The following is a 17648-nucleotide window of genomic DNA, read 5'->3' on the forward strand; positions in this document are numbered from 1 at the left end:
AGAACAAGCTCATTATAAATACAGTAAATTTTGTGATGATGAAGACCACAATCCTCGGCTGAACATTTATTGTGGATTGTTCAAAGGTTTACTCTGAGCCACAAATTAGATATTTATAGTTAAGGTAAATATTTTTTGAAACTGTGTCAACTGACACAGGTACCTTGCAGCTACCATAGATCCCAAATTCCAAAATAAAGTAAATATACAGAGAAACAAAAAGTACACATTTAAATCCCAGAAATACACTAAGTTATCAGTTAAAAATAAATACTTGAATATCCTTGAAATACTTTTTCCTTAACATAAGCATCTCTTTTACTTAAGAAGTAGTTCAGAGTGAGAAAAACGATTAAAAGAATTTGGCCACATTTTAACCTAGTGTATAAAAAAAGTAGAATGGTAAAAATAATCCGTCAAGAGTAATATTTCCCTCACTAATTTCACCCTTTCATCAGTGGACTATGTCCAGAATAAACCACTTTCTTGCTTTTGAGAACTGCATAGAGAGGAAATGCTCCCAGTTTTATTGACAAGACGGCTTCAAAACCTATCTTAAAACTTATCAAAACTTAAATCTCAAAACTCAAAAACAAAATCTTAAAAATCAAAAACAAATCTTAAAACTCAAAAACTTATCTACGGCTTCCTGGATAGGTACTATATACCTATGATTAATTTACTCTAAACCTCTGAATCACATTGATTCTAGTATTTTCTCAGAGGGCATAGGATTATACTTTGCTCTATTCTAGACTTAAAGAGGGTGTTTCCTTCCTTTGGCTATTTGCAACCTCTTTTTTTTTTTTTTAAGATTTTATTATTATTATTATTATTATTTATTTATTTATTTTGAAAGATGTACCCTTTATCTGGTCAGGTGAAATGACCATATACTCATTTTATGTGTTGGAAAAAAAGAAAGAAAGAAAGAAAGAAAGAAAGAAAAAAGAAAATATATATCAATCGCTTTTCCAATGTGATTTTGTTCTACTCTGTCAGAGTATCATAAATATATTCATTGAATGCGGTGAGATAAAGATTTCCATCCCCTCCCTTTCATTTGTGTGAGATATTTTTTCATGAAAATGTGTATATTCAGTAATTCATTTTCTCTTGCTTCACATATAGGACAAAAACTATTGTTAAAACTTAAGACAGTGGTAACATCTTTTTCTGAAAAAAAAAAAAAAAAAGTAAAACAGGAATGAAATGTGACAGGTGCTACAGTTTTAAGATACTGAAATTGCTACACACCAGAGGCAAATTTTCCTAGTTCAGGGAAGAAATATGCAACATTGTGTTTTGCATCAGTTAATCTTCTATTAAACATTTTATATTGGTTTTATATTGGGTTTTGATGTTTTCCTTGTCTCTCTTACTCTCTTTATCTTTCACAACAATTTCCAAAATATATCTATAAAATGAAATACTAATTTTCATTTAATGTTGTCAACAAAAACCTGAAAGACACTAAAACATTTGTTCATCTTGCTTAGACGAGGAATTGTCTTGAAAATTCAATGCATTCAAAATCTGTTTGTCCTGTGTGAAGATACTTCATGGCTGTTTGACCTTCTGTGAGAGGCTTTTGAGACTGAAACAGCAATGATACAACCTGCTGCATTCTGGTCTCCAGGTCCAAGAGGATTACTGCGTTGGCCAAAATGAGTTTTGGAGGAGTTCTTCTCTGCAAACTATTCCAAAAAAGATTACTGTTGGCTGAAACAAGCCTGGAGATACTCCCTCCAAAAGACACATCCAACATGACCTGACAAACTTCTTGTGCTTTCAAGTGCTAATAGACTAAAAACTTTGAAACAAAGTATTATTGAACCACAAAATTTCAATTGTGTGAGTCATTGATGTTTTTTATGACATCTAAGTCATTTAAGAGTAAAGTCTCTACGGGAACAAAAAATGGATAACAAGAATATAAAATTATGTTCCTGATGAAGAAATACAAAATAACTCTGATATTAAGAAATATTTAATTTCAACAGTGTGTATGACTGATGTTATTGCTTAACAGATAGACTATGTTTCTGTAACACAAATTGCTGGTAGAATATCATCAAACAAAAAGAATTAAAGTGCTTCTTTGCTTCTGAAGGAACAAACTTGATTTAAAGTAGAATTAAAGTAGGCAGCTTTTATGATCTTTAATTGCTTTGAGAGTTGTAAGCAATAAATACAAAACACATAAAAATATTTTTTATAATGTCTAGTCCACTCAGCACTCATTCCTGCAAGATGTCATTAATGCCAAAATTCAGGCTTTAAGAACAGATTAAAGGTTTATATAGTTGGTAATAAAACTTTTAGAAGAAGAGGAAGGTGGAGGGCCAGGGAATGAGACTTCAATTTTCATGTATTTAATTCCCAATAAAATCCAAGTTCCAAGTTTATATGTTTACAGACAGATATTAAAACTTCAAAAACCATCCCAAACAAAACAATAAAAGAAACAACTTTAGCATTTGAAAATAAAATTTGAAATCAAATTACATATTGGCATGGAATACAATGAATGAGTATGTACAGCACAAGGCCACTTCAAGCTGAATCAGAGTTGCCACATTGAAAACACCAAGAAAACCAATTAGGGCAAATTATTTTGTATATAATTATATATATACATATGTATATATATATATATATATATAATCAGTTGTAGTCACAATCACTGTTGAAATCCCACAAACTGAAGCTTTCCACCATGATTAACAAATCCAGTATAAAGATTGAAATACTGTCCTATTCACTTTCATGGAAACAGGCCTCATGATTAAATTTTTTTAGATGTTTTCTAAAGTATAATTTTCTAATTATTGAGTTGATCGATGTATTCATGTTGTTTTCTTCTTTTAGTTCTTTTTTACTTTCATTTGTGATCTCCATTCTATATTTGTAGCCATTGTAAATACTCAAATATTCACCCATTCACTCACCTTAGAAGGTGAGAGCCTGTCAGAGGAATACGAACTAAATTTTCCATACGTCCAAAGAACAGATGTTCAGTACCAGTGAAATGAGCATTAGTCCAACACTTAAGTCCACAATAAACTTTAACTACAGAGTAAATTCCACTGCAGTTGATTTAGCTATGTATAAAGCATAAATAAAACATATGGTTAAATTCTTCACTGGATCAAAAGCATAAATTGAAAAAGTGTCAATTTCAATATCTAACACTGACACTGGCACAGTTATTTCTGTTGCTCATTGGTAATTAACAGTGTTATGTGTTGTCACGATAAACACATTCTCCATAGACAAGAGTTTTAGATCTGCCCTCTATATGAGAGGTGTTGCAGTGGCACATAATCATTGAAATTTGAGAGAGAAAATCACATTCCTATTTCCCCGAAAAAGGAAAATAAAAAGAAAGTAATAGTTGGGATCATCTCCAGTTACAAAGATGACTTTTTTCAACACTTTCAAATGAATTGGAACGATGTTCTAAATCATCGTCATCCCCGTGGTATTCAGACAGGCTTAGCTTCCCAGGGTGCCTTTTATATTAATGCTTTCAAATTTCCCTTTGATTTGAGGAGCAACACAAATATTTCCTCATTATTCACTTTTCTTTTCATTCTTTAGATGTCAAAAAGTGTATTGCTGTCTTAAGTATCTTTGAAGAGAGATTCTCTTCAGCATCAGAAATGAAGCAGCCTAGAAAAATCAGCATGCTTTGACAAAGAAAATTTTCCTTTTTACTACTTACTTGATGAGAGTTTCCTCCAACTTCTGTGTGTTTCACTTTTTTTTGGTCCTAATCTGTGAACATTATACCCATTGATTAAAAGTAACATCAATGTTCACTTGGCTCACCACTTCTTTTGCATCAAATCCACAATTGAACAAGCCCTGTCACCAGCTCAGAAAAGGGCCTGTGCTCACTGTTCTTAAACGAAGACTGAGAATGCTATCTTGAAATGATAGCACACTTGAGCCTTACTGAGAAAAGAGAACACAGAAGCATTACCTTTACATATATGAGTAGTCCCAGTCATCTGTGGGGTTTTGGTAGTTCAGGTAACTATTCCCAGTTTCACTGCTCCTGTGATGAGATATACTGTATATCACAAAGCTAATGCATAAAATATCAGGTCTTGAGTGGTGAATTCTGCTTTACATCCTTTTACTTCCACAGTTACAGAATGTAGACCTCACTGTCAGTCTTCCAGCTTCAGTCTTGAGACCTGTCTGTGCCATTTCTTGATATACTAGAAAGCCACAAATCTTTCTTTCTGATGAAGTCACTGATTAATTTTTTGTGATAAGAGGAAAAGAATGCAATTATTTCCAGAATTCAAAACTTTCTGTAAATCTTCATCATGCACACACCAATACTGATGGTACATTTTAGACACAGATACAGCATGATGAAATCACAGAAATGGAACTTCACGTAAATAAGCTTTTAAGCACATGCCCACAAGGTTTTTAAAGAAGTATTGAACCAATAAATGAGAACTATAATGTCTCAAGATTTTTTTTCTTTACTGTGACAATTTGCATTAAATTATAAGATCTATGAAAATCAATGTATAATATTGTAAATGATATCAAAAGCACACTAAGAAAATATCCCTGCACAATTTTTTTCTCTAACATTTAAAAAACTGATTTTTGAACACCTCTAGATAATATATAACTGCAAGCCATTGAAATGTTAATAGAAATTCACATGTTCTGTAGAATGTTAAATGTGGTTTACACAAATAGCCATAGAATTTAAGAGCTGTCTGCAAAATAAACACATTGTTTATGTGGGAATTAATATTCCCAAATTCTTCTCTACAATATTTGCCCACTGCTAAACATTACTCCCATTTTTTATTCAGCAGTGGATTGCAACTTGGTTCAGTATTATCCTGTTCATCTTTTAAATTTTTAAGTTATGCAGTATTGCTTCTTTGCTTTGCTACAAAGGCACATTTTATTATGTCATATAACCCAAACAAATAAATGATTTGCTCTTTTTTAAATATTAAGATATTAATTTCTGAATTATACTGTTGCAGATGTCCCAGATGGATTTGTATTGTGGTGAGGCTTTTTTATTTGTTTTCTCCCTTCATCTGCCATGTGATCAACAATGCTTCGAGTCTTGTTTCTTGTATATATGCCACTACAACAGAATGAGCCATCAAAACAACCTATATCAGCCTCAGTAGCGGGTTTGGTTTATATTTTACTTATTCAGGTATTTTGTTTTTGTAATATACAGCTTAGGGGTTTCATCAGCCAGTTTCTGTGTTAAGTCATAATGAATCAGGGATAGCTCAAAATTGCTAAGAGAATTAAGTACAAAACTGAATTTTCCAGCAAGGGGATGGCAAATATCACTTATTTTTGGAGAGTTGCGAGGTTTCTTCTTGTGGCAAAGACAGAGTAAGAAGTGAATTGAAAAGGGTAAATAATGTGTGAGGGCATAGGGAGGCCATGGCAAAAACTTTCCACTGAAAGCAGGGAAGGGCTCTCTTTTCAGATCTTTTTCTTCTTTGGTTTCTTCTGCTTTCCCTATGCTGGTTATGTTTAAAAAAAAAAACAAATAATCTTTCAAAACAGGAAGACTTTGGTAACTTCTCATCACAAATTTGTTTAGCAGGTACAACAATCTCAATTTTTTCAACCACTTCCCTTTTCTACTAATCAATGAATTCTATATATTGTCCTCCTTCAACTTTTCATTTGTTTTGTCTAAAAGAGGATATCTAGTTTCTATTAGAGTTGGCCCTAAAATACTTTCCTCCCAAACACAAAGCAGGTATATTTAAAACTATTATTAATGTTGTATTTCATATACTAGTCACATATTATGCTAGTTCTACTGCAAAAGTTATTTGATTTTAATCTGCTTGTCAAATCTCTCTCTTTGATTACTTTCTTCCCTTTTTTTAAAATGTAATCTCTATTTAACACTATAATTTTGCATTTCCCCTTGTTTCATTATTAATTATTAATTTTCTTCCATTCCTACTCTTAATCAACATATTTTCCAAAAGTGTGAGCGTTCTCTAGTTTAGTAAAATGGGTTGAATTTGATTGTCAAATGTTACTGACATTTTTCTCTGCAGTTCTTTTTCTCTGTTATTTAGATCATAATCACTTACATGTGTGTACATATACACATGTATCAATCAATCAAGTTTGTATACTGTTGAGTTTATATAACACAAATATAATAAAATCACCAAAATTTTGCTCCTAAACAACACTCTTTTTCACTCTGCAGTCTTTTTTTTTTTTTTTTTTTTTTTAAATACAATGAAATAATACCAAATATAAAATGTTTCTATCTTTGGTGCAGCCTCTTCTATACAACGAAAATTTCACCTATAACTTTTCAACAATTCTAGCAGTATTATATTAGTTTGTTTATTTAACTTTAAGGTAAGCTTCTCACATTGAAGTCCCCCATGATTTTTGCATTTTGATTTGTTTTTATCTAAACTTAACAAGTACGTCCTTAGGGAGGCAATCATTTTCTCCATTCAGCCTCACTCAGACGGAGGTCTTTTTCTTAAAATTTCAGTTGCCGTTGTTTTCATCCACTTACATAGATCATTACCATTGATGCTAGCATTCAAGTCACATGAATCACACCATCAAGTTTCATTTATGTCAAATTTGTCCACTATGTACTCATATTTTTCATTTTTGTTACCCAGCCCTTGGATTACGGTCACCCCAAGAAATCCACTGATGAATTATGGTTCCAGTTCATATAATGTTTGTATAAACACACTGAATGAACTCTTTCATCATTCACTTTTGCATTTTGCTTCACTGTCTTTAATCTCAAGGAAACACATGAATAGGAAACCATAGCTGGCTAAATAGAGGGCCCTAGGCAGTAATATTGTGCCACTTATTTTGATCCAAATAAAAAACATGTTTTGCAGTCCTCCTGTGTGTTAATGGACCTCTCATTGGGCTCGCCCATTACACTTAGCCCAACCCTGCCCCTTTCTCACTGTTGCCCTGAAGCCATATATCATTTCAAGATGGTCAATTATACTAATCTTTTTTAATTATTGCTTTTATGCCGCCTATGCATTTCAATACTAAAAGTGTAAAAAGCATTGCTTCCAACTTCTACCACACTAGTGCTAGGACTGTGCTAAGGGAGTGTAAGTAGATTTGTAAAACCATATTTTCATCAGTCCATTTTGTCCCAAAGTACATTTCCTTACTTTCATATTTATTTTGAAGACTCAAGTTTACTCGTTTCACACCATAGTCTACACATTCATTTTCACAGGCCAAATAAGCCTGTTAGCACCCTATTTTTACTTTTCTGGCTTGATCTAACCAATTAGACACTTGTTTAACAGTTGCACTCTGTCCTGTAAAGTTTGTGAAATCAGAATGACAGTTTTCAACCAGAGCAGAAGAGAATTCAATGAACCAAGTAAATTATCCTGAACACAGGTATTCACTTGAATCTCTCTCAAGGCACGCAAAATACTTCTGATATAATATCACCACGTAAAAATTCAGTTGCAAATATCTTTGGTGGTAATATATTTCTAAAACCCTCTCCCTTGTAGCAGAAGTGATCTATTGACTTTGTGACCCGTTGGGAGATATGAGTAATAGACTTCAAATACTGACTTTTACTTCTGTTTTGGCAGAATTTTCTAATGAATGTCTCCTCTAAATAAAAAGTACTGACTCTCATATATTCTTTGCTAAATTTTGAAAACAATATCTGGAATAAAGAAAAGCCTGCTAAACTGTAAAAAATGAAAACTTAGTGAAGATATTCTAATATAGACAATGAGTATATTATAGCCTGAGGTTGCTGTAGCATGTATCAGAATAGAAAACTGTGCCCTGTAGAACAGAACAGTGTTAGCCATCATCACAACTGAAGACAGATACATCTCTTGATATATGAAAAAGAAATGTGGATTTACAATAATCTTTAATGTATGAATCATAAAACACTCAAAAAGAAATCATTGCTCCTCTTATTACCAAAGATAGTATCAATGGTCACACTTCAACATGTTAGGCCTTGAAACAAAACAATCCTTTCTATTATCCTTTCTATTGATTTTGACTATTTTAAACATGCACAATTTTTATCTGGTACCATCTCAGACTTTTTTTTTTTTTTTTTTTTTTTTTTTTTTTTTTTTTTTGGTCAGAGAATGTGAATTTAACTGATTTCTGCAGCTAAAGAGAAATTTCATATAATAGTGAAAAAAGTTTTCTTTTTCCTATCATGTTTATTTGTCAACTGCTCTCATTTGGAGCAGATTTAAGATGAAATAGAACAAGCTCTGCCCATCACTGAATAGCAGCTTATCTGACAGGTTCTCAGAGATGACAAGATCTCAGTTCTTCACAAGACAAAAATAGAGGAGTATTCTTCATCAAATTAGTAGGAAATTTCTACTATCCCGTTCCTAAGATAAATGCATTTATTCTGCAAAGGCAGGTGAATTTAAGGCCCTCCAGAGAAGAAATCAGAGAAGTTTACTGCCATCAATAAAGAACTGTGCTATCTTCATTTCTTTTTTTTCTTAAACAAAAACACACACAAATAACCACCAAATTCCCAAGGCTTCTGGACAGCTAGATTTTAATAACTGAAATTCACATCCAATCAATGCAAATGTTATTAGGCTCTGTGTTCCGTTCTGTCTGTTCCAGCTGACTGAACTGTTGAGTTAGTGCACAGAAAAGCAATGCACTTTGGTTTGCTTTCCAAGACCATGGATTACCAACTGGCAGAGTCATTAAAACAATTCCTAAGGAGAAAATAATGCAATTGATATTAATATTTATCTTGGGAAAACAACAAAAAGCAAACACACAAAATGTCCATACCAAATTAATTTGGCTAGAGGCATGGAATACATGTATTTTTAAAAATCATTAGTGCTAGTTCTTAGCTTATTTAAAAATAATACAGGTAGGAAAGGTGAGAAAAGAAAATGTATTTTCAAGTCATGGAATATATCCATTTTCTGGAGAGTGAACCTACTAATGATTAACAACTGACCCTTTGAGACCAAATATAATGGGAAGGCAAAGAATGGCAATTTCAATTAATCAGTGAAAGAGAATGGAGAAACAAAAAGATTTTACTGGTCTGAAGGAGGGAACAATTATACTGTGTGCAAAGGAAGGAAAGGCAGTAGATTTGTGATAGACTGTTTGTCTATCTGATGTCTATTTGATGTCTCATGTCATCTTAATACAAGGACCCAGCAGCATACACAAATGTGGGTCCATTTCAGATTTCAAACCTTTCAAAGTCCCTTAATAGCATCATTACTGGTAATATGTTTCGTTTCAGAAAAATAAAGACACTGCAATTCTGTCTATCCTCTTTGGATTCTAAAGGTAGAACCATCATGAGGAAATAGAAAAGAAAAAAACCATCATCATTTACAGCTAAAATGAGAGATATGTACAATACTGAAATTATTTTTACAATGGTACCTTTCTCTTCTTGTAACTTAATAGCCAGAATCATAGTGGGGATTATCTGAGGTTTGAAGACAATTTTCTGTTGAATAAAAAGATAAGAATGAAATATTGCATATGGCTAGATAGTAAAAATGTCTGTGGAAACAAATTGTCTACTGATAATTCAATTACCTGTTGCTTACAGAACTTCAATCTGTTAATTATCTCTATTCATTTTGAATCACTTCTCCATTTTTGAGACTCATTAAAAGTCCATTCAGGTCTCTCAAACTACTTAACATCTTTTTGTGTCAAAAAAGTACAGCATCATCAAGCTCTCAAACTTCAAAGATAGGGCTATGTCCTTGGATATATTTATATATTTCACACTGTAGTCAAATAATTGGAATACAAAAACTGATTATCATGGTTTTAGCAGGGATAGAGTTAATTTTCTTTGTTTAGGCTTGAATTCTGATGTGTTTTGTTTATTAAAATAGTGATGATAACTCACTGCTGTTTTAGTTGTTGCTGGGTAGTGTTTACACGTAGCCAAGAACTTTCCTACTTCTCACACTGCCCTGACAGTGAGCAGACCAGCACAAAAGGCTGGGAAATCTTTTTCACCAGGTTTCCTGTTTTTTTCTTTTTTTGTTGTTGTTGTTTTTATTTGTTTGTGTTTGTTTTGGTTTTTCTTAACAGATGAGATAAGTGGCTTCACAGTTTCATCTGTACTTTGATTTGAACATTCACGTAAGGCCCCTTTTACAAATCTTGTTTTAATAGATGGTAAAATTGTTTTAGTAAAGTAATAGATGTAGAAACTCAATGAACTTTCACTGTTTTCAAGAGCTCAGGAGAGAAAAAAATTCAGAGGGCATTTTGACTTTATTAATAGAGAGATCTTTAAAAGAAAACTTCTAGCTAAGCATCAATAACAGAATGCCTAATTATTCCAAAATTACCAGTGAAATTTTTAGTATTTATATCTTAGATATATTAAATATTAATTCCAGTAAAGGAATGTTACTTTTCTTTTTCTTTTTTTTTCTTTTTTTCAGTAGACAAGGAGAGCAATATCTGTAACAGCAGTGGTATTCTCCCACTCTCCCTATTTCTCATCAATAAAACTGATAAGGATCATATTTTTTACTTCCCTACCTCTTCCAGAAGAATAACGAGATTTGCACAGACATCATGGACACAGAATTTGGCCACCAAATCTTCATCATTAATGAATAACAGAGAATGGTCCAATTGGAAGGGACTTTCAAAGATAAACTCCATTAAAGCTCTTTAATGATAGAATTGTCCAAACATCTCTTGAATACTGACAGTAATGGGGCATCAACCATCTCTCTAGGTGTTTGATCATCTTCATGGTAAAGGAAATTTTCCCCCTGTCTAATCTGAACTTCCCCCAGTGCAGCTTTGTGCTGTTCCCACGTGTCCTGTCATCGGTTCCCAGGAAGAAGTGACTGACACCTCCATCTGTCCTTCCCTTCCTCAGGAAGTTCCAGAGAGCAATGAGATTTCCTCTTGGCCTCCTCTTGTCCAGACTGGAAACTCTTATGTCCTCAGCCTCTCCTAGCAGAACATGTCTTCCAGGCCTATTACCCTCCTCTGGATGCTTCCAAGAACATTAATATCTTTTTCATATTGTGCAGTCTAGAACTAAACGAAATATTCAAGGTGAGGCTGCACCAATTCTAAATACAGTGGGAAAATCCCATTCTTTTTCATGCAACTCAAAATGCAGTTTGCCTTCTTGGCTGCCTGGGCACACTGCTGGTTCATGATGCTGTCACCAATACCTCCAGGTCCACTCTCCTGAGCTGCTCCCCAGCCACAGTCTGTGCCTGTGTCTGGCATTGCTTCAGGTCCTGGAGCAGCACCTGGCATTTTCATTTGTTGCTCCAATCAATCTAGATCCCTTTGCAAGGCTTCTTGTCCCTCTATAAAGTAAACAGCAATTTAGTAAACTTGCTAAATGTGGAAGACAAAACCCAACTGTAATTACAATTAAAATAATACTCTTCCCGAAGGCTCCTTCACTTACAAACTGAAGATCTTAGATCTGTAGTTTCTGGATTATAAAGAAAAATATATATATATATATTTCCAGCAACAGAATGAACCTCCCTTAGTGTGGGAAGCTATTTATTACCTCTTTGATACAATTTTCGACTAAAACTTGAGAAAAAAAATCCAACCAAATATGGTCTTAGTCCTTTCTGCTACTGTGCTATGCAAAATGCTGGAAAGTTATGAAAATAATTTAACTACCCCTGAGATACATTCACATTCCTTTGACAGCTGCAAAGATGCATTTCTAGGATTTTGTTACTATAAGTTAGAAGGCATGGCTTACACTTTTCACTCACACTATGTCTCTAAAGATATGATAATTGTTCCCTTTGCAGTGTTTATGAAAAACCTGCAGTATGCCAAGGATATCTCACAGCTTTGGTTGCATAACAGGCAGCTACAAGCTGTTCACATGAACTGAACAGAACAACAGGCTGGATAGAGATTGATAGCTTACTTAAAAAAAAAAATTACGTGTAAGAAATACTTCCTTAATATTGAGGAACTACTAATACTGAGATGAAAAAGTGCTTAGTGTGACAAATGTATTATATTGATATGAGAACAACTCTCTAAACTTAGCTCCTTAAAAAGGATGTAATTTCCAATAGCTGATCAAATCAAATCTATTTCAAGATATATTAGTCAGCCTCCTAGGAAGCCTATAATTAGTGAGCCATTAGTTGGGTCATCATTTTCATATGCAAAATCTGTTGCTAAATAGTTTGCATTTCTTATATTCACTTTTCTTCTAAGTCATGCTAAGGAACAGAAAATGTGCAGTGCCTGTGAAATAGAAGTCTCATTGAGGTTTCAGCTCATTATTTTCAATGCCAACAGACGAAAAAAAACAAAAAAAACCAAAAAAACCAAAAAAAAAAAAAAAAAACAGAGGGTGCCATTTAGAAGTGTGTATCTACATCTAGAAGGATATAAACTCGCAGGATGGCAGTGTCAGCCAATATAAAGCAAGAAGAAAACCCTATTTTCCCATTCCCATTCAAACACAGTCCCAAATTCTGTGAATCATTCACTTGGCTAATAGCTGCAGAATTGAGATCAAATATCATAGTTAAAGGGTGGTAATTAGTTTTGAGGTGAGCATTAAAAAGAGGGTAATGCAAGGATGTATGGAGAGTAATTGTTTATAATGGGCCAAAGCGTATTTGTTTAAGTTTTATAACCTCAAAGAATATCAGTCTGAATTTTCTTCATCTGAACTGTTGTCTTTGATAAATCCAGAGAGAAAGTCTGACACTCTCATATCAAGCTACTAGACTGAAGCTGTCCACTAAGGCAGGCTGGCAGGCAGGAAAAGAAAGAGCACACAATTAATTCAAAAAAAAAAAATAATAATAATAATAACAATTACAAATAAAGAATGATGAGTTCCTTCACTTTATGTGTAAATTTATCTTAGGGATCAATTGCAAGTTAAATGTTCAGAGCTAAATCCTTTTGCAGACCATATTACTCATGTCAATCTATTAAGATCATAGCACTAGATGTATGCACAGGTTTACTTGAAAATATTAGAAAAAATAAAATAGTTTCGTTATTATCAGTATCACTTGTAAATTTGGGAGGAGATAGCATAATGACTGGTGTTCAGAAATGCCTAGGCTCATACATTCAGTTGTTAGCAAATGCTCTTCTCTTATCACACCCAAGAAATATTTGAAAGGATAGCCCCTGGCACTGGCATACCCCTCCTTAAAGAGTCTACTGAGATCTTTTCCCAGTTAGAACTTTACACGAAGAAATATTGTTTGGGAACAAGAAAAATGTTTCAGAATACAGATAAGAGATAAATCATGTTACTTGTCTTAGGGTCAGAGAACCTAAGGTGAAACACTTGAACTTACGTTCAAGAAGAGCACCCAAACCTACAGCCTAGTGACTAAGATTTTCTTACACAAGACAGACTTTAGCTTCATTAGGTTCAGAGTGTATCTTGTCTGACAAGAGGGGCAAGAGGTCACCATCACCATCTACAAAACTGAGATTAACTTATTTCTAGTTACAAATGCTTCCAGTGTACACCAGCATTAGAGTAGCATGTCCAAGCAACATAAAATTCCTCAACTCTGGGACTCAAGGAGAGGTGGAGATGGGATCCTGGACACATCCATCTTTGAATAGTTTCTTGTAGATTCACTCTGGATTATGAGGCTTATTGATCAAAGTTGATTTCGAGTATCAATATACAGAGGCATTAATTCTGTCCATGCACTATATCAAGAGCACAGATGCATTCCTACACTTGGACTCCAAAAATCCCTAGGCTATAGGGATACAGGATAAAATACTGCTATTCCAAGGGTCTAGTGCCTCACTAGTACAAAAATATTTAATCTTCATTGTGTAGGAATCAAAATTAACTCATTTGTAACCGGTAGGATTTGTTAAAAACAAACAAACAAACAACAACAACAACAAAAAAACAAACACAAAATCTACAGATCTAACAGAATACAGAATAAGTTTAATTCTGGAGGCAGTGGCAGATGCATGCATTTTGAATTTATAGAAGGCATGCAGTAGACACAATGACATAATTTACATAAACAAAACCAAAGAGCATAAAGACTACCTCTAGATTTGTCATTTCACCATGTTACATCAGGTACAGGAAAAATATGAATGGGACAAAAATGACTTACATCATGTTCTATATGTGAGGATTAATACATTCAGGCTTCCTTATACCAATTGGAAAAGCTAATTCCAGCATTACTGACCTTAAAGCGGGATACTAATAAATTTCCATGTGCATTCTCTGGCTTTGCTCATATTTGTTCTTTCACTGTGTAGAATGGAAGCAAATATATTATGCTTCAGCTAAACTGGGCTGGAAGAAGCAAAACATGAGCAAGAGCCAGAATATACCTTGCTTTCCACTTGCAGTTCAAGACTGCAGGCCTCAAACTCTGCAGTATAATCAACATCTTTCTGCATTATCTGTATTTCAGCATTTGCTGTTTCTAGAGATGCTTATAAATGTGATATATGAACTCCTAAGGTGGCTCAGATCCTGTTCAGTTTAGGATCAGTGGAATTGTTGCATAAAGCAGGCATAGTAAGAAGTTGGCTGTCACCCACATGTAAATAATTTTTAAAATGAGAGTCAGTTTTGTGAAATAGAACAAACATTCTCCAACTAGTCAGTTTAAGAAACAATACCTTCTCTGTCACTGAAATCTTCAGTTGAGGAAAGGTTGAACTGCATGAGTTCTGCTTCTATAAGGCAAAGTAGAATCTTTTAATACAAATACAATACACACAGATTATTTCTGTGTAACTAAATTTAACACAAGAGGGCATGTTGGCAAACATAGAGCACCAGCTGTCAGCACTCAGAGCTGACAGGGTTGTTCTCTGTTCAGATAATTATCTAGGTTGGTTCATTTCTACATTGCAGTCTAATTATAGTAGAAGTTAGATGAGAACTCCTTTCACTTGGCTCCATAATCAAATTTTTCAGAAGCAAAATCATCTCAATTTTATCAGTTTGGCACTTCAGGTTACATAGATGAATGCTAGAACTACTCTTTTAATTTCTCTTCATCACTTCAATGGCAGAAGGGAGTTTTAATCTTAAAAACTCACTTTGTTTCAGGTAAAGAATATTCTAGAAAGAGGGAGATTTAATTAATTTGTTTGGAGTGCAGGATTTATGTAGCTCAGCACAAAGCAGTCATCAAAGAAACTCTCGAAACAATCATCTTAAGTTTGTTCACAACTGACATCCTACATAACAGGCCCCTGAAATCTAATAGAGATCGGAAAGTTTTGACTCAATAGGGCCAAACATATTTTTATTTTATCAATAGGCATCCCAACTCACACAGGCCATTCTTCTGTTCTTACAAGGCAGTAATGGAAATTTCATGAGAAACTCTACTTATGAAACAAGATAATACAAAATGCTATTTCTGAATAAAATATGAGTTCACACAAAGGCTGATTGTATCTTTACACTTTGTATGGAGAGTCTTGTCATTTACTATGTGGAACCATTTAACTGAAAGGCACAGATTTCTCTTATATTCCTTGGGCGTTAAGTAATTATTTTGCAGTGTTGTATTTCTGACATTTTATATGGATTTCAAAACAGCACAAATTAAGTAACTTAATGTGGGAAGTACAGCTCATGAGTGAAACGCTGTCACTGTGCCGTATCACCAAGAAAGAAGTCTCATTACACTCAAGTTTCACTTTCTTTTTAATCTGTGAAAGAAGCCAGGAATAAAGATTAAAACACAGATCACAGATTATATCTTAAATCCTGTTTTAGAATAAAGCCACATTATAAGCAATTCCTAGTTCTGTGTTCAACGATTCCATTCTGTACTGAAATAAATGGCAGTACTTTGTGTCACCACTTTAAAGGAATGCATTTACTGGGCATTTTCTAAAAGAATTATGAAAATCTGAGTGTTCAGCTGGAAGATTACTGCTTGCATTTGTTTTTGCACATACAAAGAAATGCTACTGAGGTATTGTGAAAGCTTGTGCTTGCCCTTAATAATCTAAGGGAAGACTGTAGTCTGTACACTAATACTCAGCTTCTCTCTAATGCAGCACTGCACCACGCATCATTTTACCTCTTCTATTCATAATATAAAAGTCCATTTATAGCACAGAATAATAGGCATATTTTATTTCCAGTTCAGATTACTCATCTACACACACCCATCAAGATTTCTACTGTGCTTTTAATTTATCATTGCTTACTTTAATGCACCCAGTTTAATCACAGTAGCACCAGGAATCAGATCATTAGAACCAGAGCCATACTGAACTAATTTAATCTTCTTGGGGAAAATAACAAGGGAGAATGTGAGAGAACATTTTAGATTTGAAGATATGTGGGCTTTTCTTTTTGCAGCATTACTTACTACCTCCAATTTTATTTAAAAACTGCTTAAAATGAAAAGGCTGATATACCAGTTTGAGTAACTGTGGTAAATTAAAAAAAAAACGGACTCTCCATCCAGACCTGTACAATATTGAAATATATATTTATGAAGAAAAATAATTGATTTGATGTAGTAATAATGGAAAAATAAAATGAGAGAATGTAAAGACAGTAGCTCAGGAGAAAAATTTGCTAACATTCCTTAGAACTGCTATGTTTTATTTCAGACTTTAGCACATTTCAAAAGCACCATAGGAATTTTCTAATGTCTGTCTATTTTTGTGCAAGAGAGATCTAGATACAAGAAATACTAAAGACTGGGACTGAGATGTTCTGACAAAGATCCGTTTGTTGTACTGGAATGTTACCTTAGAAACTATTCCAAGACACGATCAAAACACTATGTTGAAAAAGTAGAGTTACAGATAAGAATTACTACTGCTTGTGATATGCGGGAGAGGTGAAGGAGTGTGAGTCCTGATACTGCAAATACAGGAAGGGTTAGGACTGCAGTGAATCACAGTAACAGCTGAAAGATCTTCCACAATGTTCTACTACAAAGGCATTTCCAGGACTGAATGGTCATGTTTGAAATATACCTTTTTAGAAGTAGACACCGTTTCAAGTTAAAACTTTCCTGTATGTTCACTTAAATCCAAATCTTTCGTTAAGAGGGCTTATTTTCACAGTGAGAGTTATTTTGCAACATAGAGATGTGTTTACACTGGCTGCAAATGCTAGAGGCATTTTTGACCCTACAACACAGCAATGCAGCTGATCATTGAAAGTTTTTAAAGCTAGCAATATATATGATATATATGTTACTGTTGCATACAATTTTATTTTCTTAGCGCATTCTTCTAAACTTGGTATCAATTTTGTACTTCCTCGGCAAGCTTCCTTTTGAAACAGTTAGCAAGAATTTCAATCAGTAGAGAAGTAAAAGTCTCAAAGGTTACTCTCCAAAGTGAGCATTATTAGGGTGCAAATACCTACTGGCTTACCTTCCCCCACTCATTGTCAGGAACAGCATCTTAACCATCCAGTGTTTGAGAGAGGTCACAAGAAAATTCTGTTACACTGAAACTTTACTCTGTTTACAGCCCCTTCACATTCTGCATTCAGTACAAATAATCACAGCCTTTGGTATATGAGAATAACCAGAGTAAAAATAATATCTTAGGAAGAGAAATGTCATTGAAAC

The 17648-nt window shown here is 33.9% G+C and overlaps 1 protein-coding gene and 1 long non-coding RNA gene across 25 annotated transcripts in view; one reads left to right on the top strand and one right to left on the bottom strand.

Annotated features, from left to right (window-relative positions):
- Nucleotides 1-17648, top strand: part of LOC121110964 — a 344431-nt gene that overhangs the window by 312204 nt on the left and 14579 nt on the right. The gene's annotated exons all lie outside the window — the stretch shown is intronic.
- The window catches only part of LRRC4C (leucine rich repeat containing 4C), a 494470-nt gene continuing 485407 nt past the window's right edge, over nt 8586-17648 (bottom strand). For all 24 annotated transcript variants that reach the window (XM_046942083.1, XM_040701395.2, XM_046942065.1 and 21 more), the window contains 3 exons: nt 14707-14763; nt 9469-9535; nt 8586-8771 (listed from right to left, as the gene is read on the bottom strand). The gene's annotated coding sequence lies outside the window, so the exon portion shown is untranslated. The remainder of the gene's footprint in view (nt 8772-9468; nt 9536-14706; nt 14764-17648) is intronic.

The sequence above is a fragment of the Gallus gallus genome, chromosome 5 (assembly GCF_016699485.2).
Source record: "Gallus gallus isolate bGalGal1 chromosome 5, bGalGal1.mat.broiler.GRCg7b, whole genome shotgun sequence".
Classification (NCBI taxonomy): domain Eukaryota; kingdom Metazoa; phylum Chordata; class Aves; order Galliformes; family Phasianidae; genus Gallus; species Gallus gallus.